The following is a 15,392-nucleotide window of genomic DNA, read 5'->3' on the forward strand; positions in this document are numbered from 1 at the left end:
ATTTCGGTGAGCGAAATATCTTTTTGGAAAAAAAAGAAAAAATCATTTTGAGAAAGAATGATGCTTGCTGCTAGCAAGGCGTAGAATTTGCGAAGGCCTCAACAAAGGAAACGATTGGCTTTTGATGGTATTCCACCTAAGAATGGTTCTGAACGCACCGTAACATTCAACACCTTGCGCAGAAATAATTGGAAAACACCGCTCAAACAGTATTTCAAACCACTTCAGGTCTCCAATAAGCAGGGTGGTAGTAGTAACTCCACAAGTTTGACTGAATATGCATGCAAAAAGAAAAGTGTGCTTTGAATGGATGATAACTTTCATTGGCCAGAGCGAGACCCCACCTCACTCAATGGAGGTCTCAAATGACTTCAAGAAGTTGCGTTTGCTTTGTAGAACAGGATGGGATTAAAACCTTGGCCCGAGAGTCTCTGCAGTTGTATACGGAGTTGGATTCGCTCCAGTTATCTGTTATTACAGAAATACGCAACTCGAGCAGCTACGATTTTTATTTCTCTTTTCTAGTGAGAATCCAAAAATGGTGGGGAAACTCACAAAGACAGAATGCGTAACCAAATGTTTAAGAACCAGATCGGAAACGTATCGCATAAAAAAAAAAACATCGAGCCTTGAAGTGGACCATTCAAAACCAGATGGAGAGCAGTAACTCGGTCAACTTGGACGTCTTGTACAAAAAAGCCCCTTAAAGGAAAAGATGAATTTCTTCAGTCAAACTTGTTATTCGCTCCAACAGTGTTAAGTTGAATCTTCGCTGGATGGTACATCGTGAATTAACAGAACAAACCGAAACCAGCAGCTTCCCCTCCCCTCGATATCCCCACCCATTAATAAATGAGCTGACAGTGGCTCGCAAAACGTTCCTCCGTTTTATTGTGCCAAACAAGTTGCGTAATTATTGATTCAATTATATTGTGAACAATTTTCATCGATCAATTGCTGCGAATCCTCCTCAGCCGCCATTCAGACACGACATTTGGAAAATTTATCCTAAGAGATTCAAAGAAATGTTCTCTTCCAAGATCGTCTCAAAAGTGCAGGCGTCTGCCAAACAGATACGAAGCTGTTATATTACAGCAAAATCCTTCTAAAAAAAATACCATCGACCCGAGTCGATCTTTCGAGCCTTCGTTTCTCCCAATCATGGGCGATTCATTCGATTTGTCGGTCTAAAAAAGAACAACAGCATTTGAGCCAACTTGCTTGCGTCATCATTTCCGAATCCTCGTTGATCGACTTGCCAACTGGACACACGCGGATCTTCTGCAGATGATGCTGAAGGGGCCGTGAGGAGGCAGCTCATCCCCCACGGAGCACTCCGGTGGACCAAGCGCAGATTACTCCAAAAAAGAAGACGGGCGTTGAATTGAGTTCTTCGCTTTGAGCTTTCCGCTATTACGCGTCGTACAGATCGAGGAAATGGACAGTTTTGCCAGTGAAAGATTTGCGGCGCGTTGTTGAATGTTAAAACTAAACTGAATTCGAAATCTTTCTCAGTGCTGGAATCGCTAAATTATAAGATTTTGACAAATCTGTCGTTCACCAATACACGTTTTGCGCAATTCAGTATTTCACCAAATCTCCTGGGGGTGGGGTGGGGGGGGGGGAACAGTATCATTTAAGGAACAAATCCAGACGGGAAAGATTTACTCCTGAATTGTCTTTGCTCATCTTTAAGATAAGGTTCTTCTTATAACTGTGTTCAGGCTGCTCCAATGGCGTGGCATCCACAATTTCTCAATAATTTTGTTTAAAAGTATAAAAAAAAAAAACACCCCCATGCCGACATTTAGACGGGAGATGAATTTCATTGCCCAGTGTGAGACCACCAACCCGCTTATTGGAGGGCTGATGCGGCTTGAAAAGTTCGGTCTCTAGAGCAGGGTTTGAATTTTTAAAAACACAAAAGAACCCTCAGTCCATCCACAGCACTGCAAGGTCCATCCACACCTTTGGCGGGGAGAGGTCACATAAGCGCAATCCTAACTTCTAACTAACTGAACCTCAATAACTCCCCCCCCCCCAATATTTATTCACATCCACCTCCTGTCCTAGTTCTCGAACCGGCCCTTCGATGTTCTCGCTGAAGGACCAGTTGAGAAGGGACAGCTCCCTAAAGAGAATATTCGCGGCTTTCTTGGTTTTCATCCGAGTCATCGCCGCTGCTTATTCATTCTAGACGCGGTCGAAAGCCTTGCGGTCTCATTTATTCTACATACGAATACGCAGCATTTAAACTCAATCTAAGTCCTCGGATGTGTCATCCATTGTGTCTGTTCCGCCACTCTATTAAAAAAAAAAATTGAACATCCTGACAGTGTTTGTGAACTCTGACGGAGGATGCTTTTTCTGAGATCGAACAATTCGAGCATCCCTGAAAGAAGTTCAGTTTTGACAGATTGCACACTGCAGAGCGACTTAAGAGGGCTGCTCCTGAGTCACGTGCTGCCGATCGATTTTTGGTATTAAGTGAGAATAGAAGACCATTTCTTACCCGCCTTGACAGGCCATTACTCGAACAGCGACAAGAAAACCACCACGTTGACTCCTGAAGGAAGCTGCGCACAATAAAACTCTTAAATTACGATTCCAGCGAAGCAGGGGAGGCGGAGAGAGAGAAAAAACATTCCCCCGTTATGAGCGGAGCGCTTAACTTATTGAGAGTTCGTTCCAGTTATGATCACAGTTCGAACCCGAACAGCCTGCGAATATTACTGCGATATCATTCAGAGCGTGCGGGAAAAGAGTCTGCCGTTTCGGATATAAAGGGCTGAAATACTTTCAACTGTGTCGTAAAGAGTATTAAAAATTCGCTTTTGCCCCACGAGGAACTCGACGCCCTTAGCATGATTAAAGACCGGAGCGATTTGTTGTGCATTTCGCATGACCCACAAAATGAATCCGTTTTCATTTCAAATGATTTGAGATTCTTGTTTTATATTAAACAAAAAACAACTTGAGAATTCCAGAGCGATCAGCGCAAGAAGTGGTAAAAGTCCCTTTCAGGAAATTTTTCAGGAATGAGAGAGCAACGGGGGGGGGGTGCCGCTCGTTTGTCAAAAGAGATATGGGATGACGATGTGAAGGAAGTTTGGAAAAAACTCCTCGATGCAGAATTCGAAAATCATTTTTCATCCGAAGACGCCCAAAAATCCAGGGTCGAGATCGGATTCGAACCAGGCTAGTTATTCACTCGACCAACGTTTGCTGGAAGTGTCAAATGATCACGTGTTTTTCTTGTTCAGAGATCTGTTTTCATTAAACCTTCGCACTTTCTTTGAAAACGGAATCTGCGCGTGAGCACCGATAGCCCGCCTCTTACATCCGGCGCTACAAAAGTGCAACACAGACGAGCCCATTCTGTTGCGGATACTCCGACGAGGTCGACTGGCCTGATGACGCAGTCCATCAGAGCTCTTCACCGAGTGGCGACTGCTTCAAACGCACCGAGTTCCCTGGATTCGAGGGTAGCGAGGAAGGAATAAGAAAACGAAACGAGGAATCTCGCTGTGAAAGAGGTTTCGATCAGCTTCGAGTTCGTGTTGGAAAATGAAAACCACGGAGAACAATACGAGCATCAAAATTACGAAAGAAAACAAAAAAATTCTCAGTTTTTCTAGCGTTGGCGGAACACGAATTCCTAAGCTCATTATTTCGGACTTGACACGTTTTCTGGAGAATTCGGTAATTCGTCGTAATTGAATTGTCGCATCACGACCGCGTCCGCGAAATGTTCTGCGACACGCTTCTGATTTGACATCACTCGCTGTAATCGATAGTTTGGTCTCGTGAGGAAAAAGAAAGCTACTTCGCGAGGACTCATTTTTGCTTTTTGGTTCAACGGTCGGGGGGGGGGGGAATATCGTTTGGTTCTTTTTTTGGAAAACCAGACGCGGGTCCTTTAAGTTCTTCGGTGATTAAGAAGGAGGAGCAAGAAAATTGAGCTTCAGCAAACAGTTGAAGACGATTCAATTAATTGCTAATTAGCGTTGTCAGGCAGTCTTTCCTCTGGGGGAGCAGGAGAACGCACGTGCTAACGCTTGTAAGAACGACTAAAAATGAAAACAGCCACGTTTACGGATTTTAATCGGAGCGAAGTGCATTCGATGAAGACGAGAGAATCACCGAAGGTAATTATTCAAAGCGATCGTGCAAAGGTGGAGAACTTCGAAAAGAGCGAAGGGAGCACACGAACACCGAACAGGGGGGAAACGGGGGGGGATGAGAGCAGGAAAATGAAACGAAGTCTCGAGGCACGAAAGAAGCAGAAAAAGATTGATGGAATTTCGAAAGAGCTCGTGTTTAATGGAGCGAAGAAGGGGGAGACTGCGGCGGATGAATAGGTCGGAGTACGATGAACCTTGTTTGTTTACATACACACAATAGCGCAAGTAAACAGCATTCGCGCAGCCTTTTGTTTTGGCGAAACTCGATCTGAAAAGTTTTCGAGAAATTTTAAAAAGGTTTTTTTTTTTTTTTTTGTCAGACGAGCGCTTCCCTCATCTACGGACTGTTTACATCGTGTAAAAGATCTTGAGTTGGAAACTGTGGTTTCTTTCTGCGTCCGATATTTATCGAAGCATCTTCGCAGAATAAGGAGTTTTCCCTGTCGAACATGTAAATATCCGCGCATTTGTACGCCAACGAGCGAGTGGGGATGAGCTGCTCGAGCGAGTTATTTCTCAATCTTACTTGGCTGTTGCACAACAGCATTCTCGCTAATTGAAACACGAGAGCTTCACGTCGCACGCTTTCACGGACTCGCCCTCTTTGTGTAATCGACTAGCTTCGCGTGTGCGACTGCCAAGTGATGCTTCGCGTTGTCATAGTAACGAATAGCCGCATCTGCTTGCAGTCGACATCGACTGGTCTCGAGTGGAAACATCTCGTTTATGCCAGAAATATGCGAAGTAGAAATGAGCCGAACTCGTTTTATTGAAATATTAAGTCGAAATGAAGGAAGGTCTTCCTCTCGCTCCTGCCGAACCAAATTTCTCGTCGTTTCGCTCAGTTTGTTGTCCGAAATGAAAATCTGTGGAATTTCAGTGAAGACCCAATTACAGGAAAAGCAGATGCAACCAAAGAGGCGCAGCTGATGCGTAAATGCTTTAACAAGCGCTCAGATACAGTTGCTAAACACTTCTTGCATTCCACAAACAAATATTTAAAAAGAGAGAGAGATCGGAGAACTTTTTCCTATTTAGGAATTATGTCGAACGAGACTTTTAAATAAATTTGCTTCTCCCCTAAAACATTTCCCTTTTTTTCAAGTTTCCTCACTCTTGATTTTTGGCGCAAAGAAACACTTTCTGCAAGAGGAAAATACAAGCAAAACTCGACTGATCACGTGTGAGAAGTTCAACCAACCTTGCTGCAATTTGAAATCGTTGCTTAAACTTACTAACAAGATTTAACTGATTCGGACCGAACTATCATCTTAGTATAAAAACAACAAAATTTACAAAAAATCTCGGCAGATTAGAAACGAGCGAAGCGCCACCTATGAACGAAAGCAGGTCGTCTTTCAGTTGCTTTGTTTCGGTAAAGTCTGGCAAAATAAAGTAATTTTGATGTCGATGAATTGATTTCAATCGCATCAGTGGACTCGAAGTATGTTCCAGATATCTGTTAGCTAATTAAGTAAATGAAAGGTTTCTTAATCTTAAAATATACGAAGCTGACTTAGCTCATTAATAACGTATCGCAACAGCGTCGATTATCTCCAAAGAAAGCCAATATTTATTGCCGAGTTGTTCGTATTTTTTTAACCAAGCAGAGAATGCGCCCATGACGGGTCGGTCGAGACAATTTATTAACGCAGAAACATTTTAAAACTAACTGGCAACTAATCCACGTCGCTTCCCTCAAGTGCGTTTAATAATTCTCCACAAATAGGCCATTAATAACTGTGGAGAAGTAAACCTCGAAGATAGTGAAAGATAACACGAAGGATTTATGAAGTCGTTTTAAATGTAAAATAAAAAGCATTCGTGGTGTACCGAGATGGTGGCTTCCTAGTTGTATTTGGGCCTATTCCAAGACGTGAAAGGTCACTTTAACTGGGAAGATTTCCAAATGGACAACTCTCTTGGGTGCGCTTGCTTTTTGCGGAACGACTATTTAAGAGCACGTGCTTTGTTTCGGAAGGGTATAAAAATGAAGACACGCCCATTACGGACTGTGCAGCACTAACGTGATGGCGACGCACACAAAAGTGATCCCACGACATTCGGTGCCAAAATGATTCGCCTTTTATTTCAGTCATTCTCGAGCTTTCTTTTCAACCCAATAATTCATCTCGTTTCGCTGTTAACCGAGCTATAAAAAGGGCTTTCATGCCGCTCGCACAAGGATACGATTATGCCGGCTGTCATCGCAACTGATGAAAAGTTAATACCCGATCCGCGCGAAAGTTTCATTGGATTAACGGGTTTTGTATTTCGTTAATGCAAACACAAAAGCACTTCCCACCCCGATATTAAATATCCTTTTGTACGGTGGGTTAACCATGCTTCGTTTGAGTGTCGTTAACTGCAACAAAAGAAGTCGTCTTATGACGGAGAAAAGGGCATTCAAAAGTATCACTTCGGGGAGTCCGGAAGCTGTTTTTTTTTCTTCTTTTTTTAAAGACCCGCGTCGGCAGTGCTCAGTAGTTAAGTTGATTAATGTGATTTAAAAGCTTAAAGAAACAAAAGCAGCTCTCATCGCAGATCCAGATGTTCATTCAGACAGTGAAGATGAAATAAAACAAACTCTTTAATCCCGTATTCTCTTTACAACAGAAGAAAGAAAGCCCCGAAGCCGAATTATGAACTGCTTTCCATTCAACACGTCTTTCGTTTGAATAAGAACAACGACATCGCTTTCGTGCGATGTAAGGATGAGATTGCTGCGCCTTCCTCGTATTCTTTGAGCTTGTAGAAAGCTGAGACGATCGAAGTGAGGAAAACAGTTCCTGAATGACGAAAAAATTGTGAAAGTTCGATGCCGCACTCTCGTCGGCTTCTGACGAGAGCAAGAAAAGATGGCGAGGAGGATTGTCCAATCAGGTTCGGTGAACAAACATCCGGGATGTTGTAAATGACTTGGATGAAGTCCATCGCTTAAGATTAACGAATTAGTGCGCGATGTCATTCCCAAAAGGGCACCTTCGATTCACGCGAGGAACCTCCGTCAGGCGTTTGCGACTAAAAGATGAGTTTCATACGGAGCTGGAGGGTTTTCCCTCCCTCGAAAACACACAGATCTACAGACATGGACCACTTCGGGGAGCGATGGCCCGGTCAGGAAGTCGCAACTTCTGACCAAACCTCTTCGCGAACCCAAATGCCAACGATGGTGTCCTGGATCTCCCCGTGCGCTAACAACGACAGTGCGACACCATCTTATATCTTATGAAGCCAATATAGTTGGTTCGAATGCATTTTGGTTTTCCTACGGGGTTGCCTGTTCTGAGGGACAAAAACTCCTCCACCTCCGCATGACACCGGCTAACTCAGCATTTCATTCAAAACACCCGATAAAAGTTCCTCACTTCAGAGACGGAATTCGGACTCGGGTTTTTTTCAGACCCGAGGGCTTCGTTTAAACGAACTGACAACGGCGGTTACTGTCGCAAGGCTCTGGATAGCTTCAGATCGTCGAAGGAATTCACCCCATCGGACACAGAAATGCATTTCGATTGGCTCTTCAAGAATCACAATTTGACAAACAGACTGTCGCATGAAACGCAACATTCTTCGGTCTGTTAGTGACTTCTGTCCATGCTCCCCCATCCTCAAGGAGGTTATGAGCTGATAGTGTATTTAGCGTCGCGGGTGGGTTAAGGCTTTCATTTATTTTCTTTACGTAACCCGGAAACCCCGCTCTAGAACCTTACATTTGATCAGAAAGTCCACGAAACAATTTGGCAGGAACCACCCCGATTTTTTTATATTTTTTTTTGCGTCATAATTACTGAATACAAGTTGAATGCGTCTCCTCCCATCAGGTGTGGTCGTCATTTTTATTTCTTAATGCTCTTTTACGATCCCACCACTCATAGTAAAAGGGACATCATCGGAATTACATCCCGTATTTATAGCGGTGTGTTCTCCACACACACGAGCTGTTTGATTCTCTTCATTGCGGGGAATTCTCCTTAAAAGCAACGGAAATATCTAGTAAAACGGGAACGTGATGTCATCAACGCCATTAAACAGCTCGCTCTCGGATTTCCGCTTGGAGCATTTTACCATTCACGGGGAAATGGGAGGTTGTTTTGGAGCTTTTGGTCTCGCGGTGTTTAGAATTATGAAGAATTTGCATTTTACCAAGACAATCCCCGTCTTCAAAAGTTAGTTTGGAAGGAACGCTTACAATCTTTGATTTTTTTTTAATCGGGATTCAGCAGCATCCATGAAACAAGAAGTTCTTTCGAATTCGCTTTTTCGTTCGCAATGAAGATCAGTTGAGGGACTTTCGCGTCAGAATTATTGGCAAACATTTTGAGAAATGAGCTCCTGCTTGAATGTTCGCATCTCGTTACGTAAAAATATTAGCAACCCTCACTGGAGTTGGACTCGAGGCCACAAATTCCGAGAGAAGTACCTCTGGGTCACGTGCCAGCCGACGCTCCGAGTGATTTTTCTCGTGAAATCGAAAGACAAAATTTACGCTTTGAATGTGGATTCACTATCCGGATGATGAGCAACATCGCCTTTCGGTTTCGTGTTCCGTAATTGGACAAAGCATCGTCCAGTTACGGAATTAAGTTGAGCGTTACGAGTGGATGATAAAGAGAGGTCGATTTAAAAAGTCTTCCCTCCGCGAAATGTCGATTAATGCTCGGTTTGTAATTCACAAACCGCTTTTCAAAGACTTCCGAATGAATTTGAGGATGACTTCATTTTGAAATGCGTAAGCTCGTTAAAAAAAAAAATGTCCGACGGGGGTTAACACTCTCGGGGAAGCCTCAAACCATTTAATGAAACAAAGACTTTTTTAGTCGGTGATGAACCCAAGTTTTCAGAAAACGAGCGTCTTATTTCGATCACGTGCAAGTTTTGGCTGTTAGAAGTGACGCAAAACGGAAAGGAAAACTGGATGCGGTTTAATGCTGACATTTCCCTCAAAATCTGTCGAATTTTGATTTCAGTTGGCTTCGATTCGACAGCAAAAATTAAAGACGACAATCAGATTGCGCACGGCGTGGATTCCGAGTAAAGAAACGGTCCAATCGTGGGAAGTAAATGCGTTTCATGATTGCACCAGAATGAATGTGCAGCTGAACTTCGAACCACTTTTGCACTGCTTAATATTTCTGTAGGGCATCAAAATAGATTAAAAAATAAACTAACATTTTGAAGGATTAAAACAAAATGCTAATCATTGATTAAAATTTCAACGATTAACGTTTGGCAATTCTCTTCATGTTGAGTGGCACGCCACGTCTTGTTCATTTGGATCCTCTTCTTTGAGGATCATGTTTATCTTAGGAGAAGATTTTTCCCTTAATTACTCCTGCATGTAACAGAAGCACGTTGATGTCGTGGTAGAGCTAAGACGTTGTCCAACGTATCGATGCCAGTTTGGTTTCCACAATTCCTCCACCTTTGGTCCTTACGATGGTTCGGATCGAAATTACTGTTTTGACTTTCTGGAGTCGGTCAGATTCCGAAGAAGGTTGCTGAGACCTTAACCAGCTGCTCTTTCACACGCAAGAAATACAGGCGTGTCTTCGGGACCTCGCGGTGTAGCCCACCTCCAGCGTTATTTTTATGGAAACTCTGTCCCCTGAAAGTCGTGCATTAGTAGGCCGGGTGGACTAAATGGTCAGATCATCCGTGAAATTCACCTCCGACTTAAAGGCACGTCCTCGCTGACCGAACTCCCGAAAGACAACCACAGAAATATCTTTAATTCGGTAGAACTAAGATGCCAGCTTCACGAACACCTTCGGGTTAATATGATTTGTCTTCACCTCTCTGGAGCCGAATGATTCATCCCTTTTTTACGGGCGCCGCCTTGTGGTTCTTTTTATTTGGGGTTGTGCTTGTATCGTAGGACAAGAATGCTCTGATTCTAGGGTTGTTCACTAAGACGAGTTGCATCTTATTTGGATCGGAAAAAATCCAACGGTTCAGAGTTATTGAGGTTTAATTTAGATCCGCACATTTTGAAACTACTAGAAATAGTCGGCATTAGACGGAAAGCCCTTTCATGTCGTGAACGGAGTGAGGTAGGGAGAAAGTATTTCCCCCCATGGCCCACTCTCTGTTCAGATTGCTACTGATGTGTTTTCCCAATCGAGTGGGCTGCATTTCGTCTTGCGGGCCCTTTTAAAAGCCCCTTTTAAGCCAAGGGGCTTTTCTGATGGGAGTTTTCTGTCGAGGTCTGGCAATACTACTGGAACGTGCTGATTATTATCTACATCCACTGGTTTGGTGAAAATAATTTAATTTGTCGCTAATATTGCAACGATGGTTTTAAGTGGGCTATTTGGTCTGCTTGGAACCAAAATTCGATTCCGACACATTTCAGTGCGCATGCCCCGATAGCAGAGTTTATTGAATTCCATTCAGCCAGAGTTGTTTGTGGTTGTTTTTTTTCCAAATTCTGCTTTAATAAGAAACCCATTAGGATCGAACTGTTGTAATGAAGGGTCCCATTCAGTACAATAACGCTGTTACTTAGGGGGGGGGGGCTCTTTATGATGTGTGTCTCTGATCACATTTTTACTTTTTTCTTTTTAATCAGCTTTACTTGAACCAATGCCGTTGATATTTGACCCTTGAACAGACACCCTGAACAATGAACTGAAATCTTGGTTCAGCTTCATTCCCTCTGTCGTTTCGTTTCTGTGACGAACTGCAGTCGGAGTGTCTGTCGGGGAACAACTTGAAATTAGGAGCACTTCTTGCGCTATGAAGCCCCCCATCAAGAGCTCACACGGCTGAAACTGCAGCACTTTTCTACGTCACAAAAACTCTTAAATCCGCGCGATGTATTTTTGGAAAGCATCCCTCGTTTCAGAAATCAGAGGGTTTATGAAAGTGAACTCCTTTTAAGTCCGGAGAAAACGCTCCACGAGTCATTTTTTAGAAACACAAACTAAAAAGCGTCTTTTGTTCGTCTATTCTAATAATTCAGGTGAATAAATTTCGCTCCCCCAAGTTATTAATTGTGGTCCATTTCTTGCGTCAGTCTCTTTCGTCCGTTGCTGCATTAATCTGCTAAGCGCACTAAATCACGGCAGATTGAAGCGACCACCCTCAGCTTCGTTTCTTTAGGGAAGTTAATTAAGAGAAGGTCATGTACAACACGGCGGAGGAGTAAATCTTACTTCCCGCTAATAATAAGAAGAAGAACGTAAGCCGCACTTAGCAAATAATCACGTTTTTAATGAAGAGCGAGGCGTAATTCTCTTGCCAATGCAGATCAGAATCCGCTCGATATTGGAGTAGGCGCGGAAGTAGACAGGTGGATTCCATCGGGCTTCTCCTTCTGGGGGGGGGGGGAGAACACGACCTTATTGAAGGAGGAATGACGAGGGAAAGTTGCGGTTAGGGCGGAGAATGCTTCAACAAAAAATGGAGGACGCGAAGCATTTCGACAGTTTTAAGAATGAGGGGGGGATTGGGGGTCGATTGCTATCAAGAGTGGATAATTAGTGTGTGTTTAAGAAATACAAAGGAAAGGAGGAGAGATTCGGCGAGTTCGTAATTGCGACTACGAAGAGAGGGGTGGTTAATCCAAGCAGCTGGAATTGATTCAGATGTTGTTCTCTACGTGGTCGTTAGCGCAAATTTCGAATGAGTAATAAAATAGACGACGAGCAATTAGCGCAGTCGGTTCTCATTATTATCGCTCCATTTAATGACGGCTGTTTTGACGAGATGAACGCGTGAATGTTAATTGGTTATTTGCTGCGAATCGTCCGTCGTTCGTATTCAATCACTTAACAGACTCGAGTTAATCCGCATCCGTTTATGTGGTGTTTTTGTAAAGAAAATAAAATGGCAGGATGAGAAAGGGAGAGGTCCTCGGTGTGAACACGCACGTGGATTAATGCACGCTAGGAAAGAGAGAAAACCGAGAACTACTGTGCGACCACAGATGCGAGACCCCTTGATACATTTGCGCATGTCAGAAGAAAGCAAATCCATGCCGATAATCAGTGCGTTTCGCGGGATGAGTGTTGATTATTATACGTCTCAAAATTGGCTTTTCTTTGATGAAAATTCTTGTTTTTGAAGTGGTGACAATTTTGCTTGTATAACAGTTCGAAACTTTTACGTACAAAGCACGTGATTTCGCGTGTTGGTGACGAAATCGTACATCGCCTTATTCCTTTCTACCCATGAACACGAATCGACTTCTTGGCACATTGCCAGCCGAGAGTCTCGCCTCTGTGGTCGGACAGTACGTCTTACAATGATGATCGTTTTCCGCGCCCGCCCCTTTTAATCTCCAACTCGCATTTCTGCTGTTTGGAAACGCGACTAAAACTGCGACAGAAAAGCGGATTTTGGTCCGTTAATTGCGGTGCGCGTGGCTGTTTTGACGATGACAGCAGCCCCATCCGCACGAGGTATCCTCAGCAGCGAGTTAGCGATTCGTGATTCCGCTTCGCTTATTCGGGTTTGCACCTTAAACCAGAACGGAAGATTTCGGCCGAAGCTTCTCTCTCCGCGTTGTCAGGCGAATGCACTTTCGTCGTTACGTCAAACAGCAAACAGAGAAAGTTCGTTGCGCTCCACTTTTCGCATTTCTTTTCTTTGGCGTTTAAACTATTAGACCCGCAACCCACCCCACCCCACCCCACCCCTCTCTTAAGCCTGTTTTAGAAATGGTCGTAAATGTTCACTTACGTTCTTCTCTCTCTCTTTAAAATTCCTCTTTCAGCAGCCTCGATTACTTTCTCTGCATTTTTCCTTCATTTCGATGCCTCCGTTTCGTTACTTCTTATATTCGTCAATTCTTATTTAATACTTCTTTAAAGTATTAAATCCATTCTTCTCTCCTACTTCCCCCGCCCCCTTTATTATTAGAATTTCTTTTCACGCATCCAGGAGCAACTCTTCTCCATTTTTTTCGATTGTCTTCATTCACACGTTTAAGTCGTCTGCTGCGTTTCCTCTTAATTTCTCTTCCTTTTAAATTCATCGAAATGAATTCTTTCATCTTCTTTCTTTCTTTCTCTACTTTTCCCTGATATTTATCTGCTCGTTCGGAATTTCGGTTTTTTTCTTCACTTTCATTTTTTTCTTAAGAGCGACGAACTCTTTTCTTAATTTATTTGCATTCAAGTCTTATCATTTTCGTCTTAAATCGTTTTCATGGCTTTGTTTCTTCGCAGATTCAGTAAGCAACCCTTCTCCGAGGAAGTTCTCTCTTTAGAACTACGGGGTTTACTTTTCCCGCTGGCTTGAGAGCCATCCATTAATATCTTTTTAGATGCCCCCCCCCCCACCCACTTCACGCCTCTAAAAAGCGTTTCCCAGGGGGCGATGAAATTCATCTTCCACCTAAAGATGCCGACGGCTGGATTCAAATCGGTGACCTGTTGGTTGGAGAGCGGGTGCGCCAACCGCTCCTCCAACCGACCTGCTTCGCACATGTTTTTACCAAATGATTAAAAACAGAGAATTTCGATCTGTTTTCTCCCAACCTTCGTTCTGTTTTCCAAACTGTTAATTCCCACTTGAGCATTCCCATCATGCATTAGTCTAATCATCTTTTTTATTCCATTTTCTTTTCGTGATCTCGTTCTTTTCTTCTTCCCATCTTTTATTGGCGCATCTGCAGTCGTTTGGTTCTTTTCGCGTGCTTTTATGATTCCTTCAGATTCTAATTCGCTCCGCAAATGGTCGCTAACATCTTTAGCATCTCTTCTCGTCCCCTTAAAGGTCACCGCTGCTGACATTCCTTTCGTTTCGAGTGCTTGAATCCATTTATCAAATGCTAACTTGATTTTTCCGCTCACCGAGTCCCATTATTTTTACTTCATCCGGGGGCCAACGTTGCTGTTTCTCACGATGTTTTCTTGTGGCTAATATACACGGAGATCCCCATCCTCGCTCTTAATAGCATTTGCCATCCGGCATTATTTTCAGAGTGGCTTTCTTTTTCTTTTCTTTTCGCTATCGAAACCTCAGCGTGCAACACTCCAAGCTTGTTCTGCAAAATCTCCCGATCCTCTACCAAGCGACATCGCTGTCCACGAATTATTGAATTCTTACTGTTTCCATTGCTAGTTTCGAAAAACGAACGACGATGGAAGAGGGTTCTGCTTATGGCCAAGAATTCAGTGGAATGTTAATTGTGTGCGTTAATTGTGGAGAGTGATGCCGCTCGGTAGAGGATTGGAAGATTTTGAAGAAAAATATAATTCAAAAATTAAAAAGCATCGCCTTTCCCCCTACAACGAAATAGGGGCGCGAGTCAAACTACGAAGCGAAACCAAACTCGCGTTCGGCTTCTACGAACAGACGCTACACTCGGGTTCTTCACCAAAGCCGCACTGGCACCGCTTTAAAAGTTGCACAAAATATAAACGTAAAATTAAAATTTTATTTACAAACAAAGTTTAAGAAATTCTACTTAATATAGAAAACATTCTTTCAAAACTGGTGTGAAACAGCTAATTCTAGTAAGCGAGTCTAACGCAGTATGACTTTTTCTCCCCCCAATACAGAGTGGCGTCATCTTGCGTCTGCAACACTATTTTCCCATAATACACTACGAAATCGGTATTAAGCAAAAAAAAAGGTTTCCTTATAATCCTCGTTATAACAATCAATCATCATTTACAATCAATCGATATTTTCATATTCTTATCTTAATTATTTTCAGGCGCTTCCATAGCTCAGTCGCCATTGGAGAACCTCCTTTAGCTGGAAAGGCCGAGTTCGAACCCCTTCTAGGACACGCGAACAACTTTTCTCAGGACTCAACTGAAGGTGACCTCGTACGGAAGTTTTCGTTTTCATCCAGAAAAAGAGGCCAACAGCGGAACACGTAATTTACACACGCAGGCACGACGACCCACCATCTTATCCGGAAATCACGATTACGAAAGAAGTCAATCTTAGGGGTCGTGGGCTTCCATTTAATGTAGGAAGTTTGGGCAATGAATTCACCCCGCTTGTCATTCCACTGCTGCATCCTCTAAGGGCGGACATTCCGTCTACAGAAGGACCTTTCGAGGGACGAAAAACGCGAGTTTCTGGCAGCACAAACCCTGATCAGCTAACTCACTTGAAAGTTGAAAAGCCCTGATGGAAGTTCTTTGCGGGAATCGAATTCCGATTCCAAGGCAGGCTTTTCCAGCCAAAGGGCCTCAGTCGAAAAGGTGCGGAGGCTTCGCCTGATAAGTCTTCGCCAAGGATGCA

At 43.3% G+C, this 15,392-nt stretch overlaps 1 protein-coding gene across 1 annotated transcript in view; it reads left to right on the forward strand.

The window, feature by feature from the left end:
* The window catches only part of LOC150105255 (corticotropin-releasing hormone receptor 1-like), a 190,978-nt gene that overhangs the window by 119,549 nt on the left and 56,037 nt on the right, over nt 1-15,392 (forward strand). The window lies entirely within an intron of this gene.

Source organism: Typopeltis vanoorti, chromosome 6 (genome assembly GCF_054136105.1).
Source record: "Typopeltis vanoorti isolate ZY-2024b chromosome 6, IOZ_Tvanoo_1.0, whole genome shotgun sequence".
NCBI classification, from domain to species: Eukaryota; Metazoa; Arthropoda; class Arachnida; order Uropygi; family Thelyphonidae; genus Typopeltis; species Typopeltis vanoorti.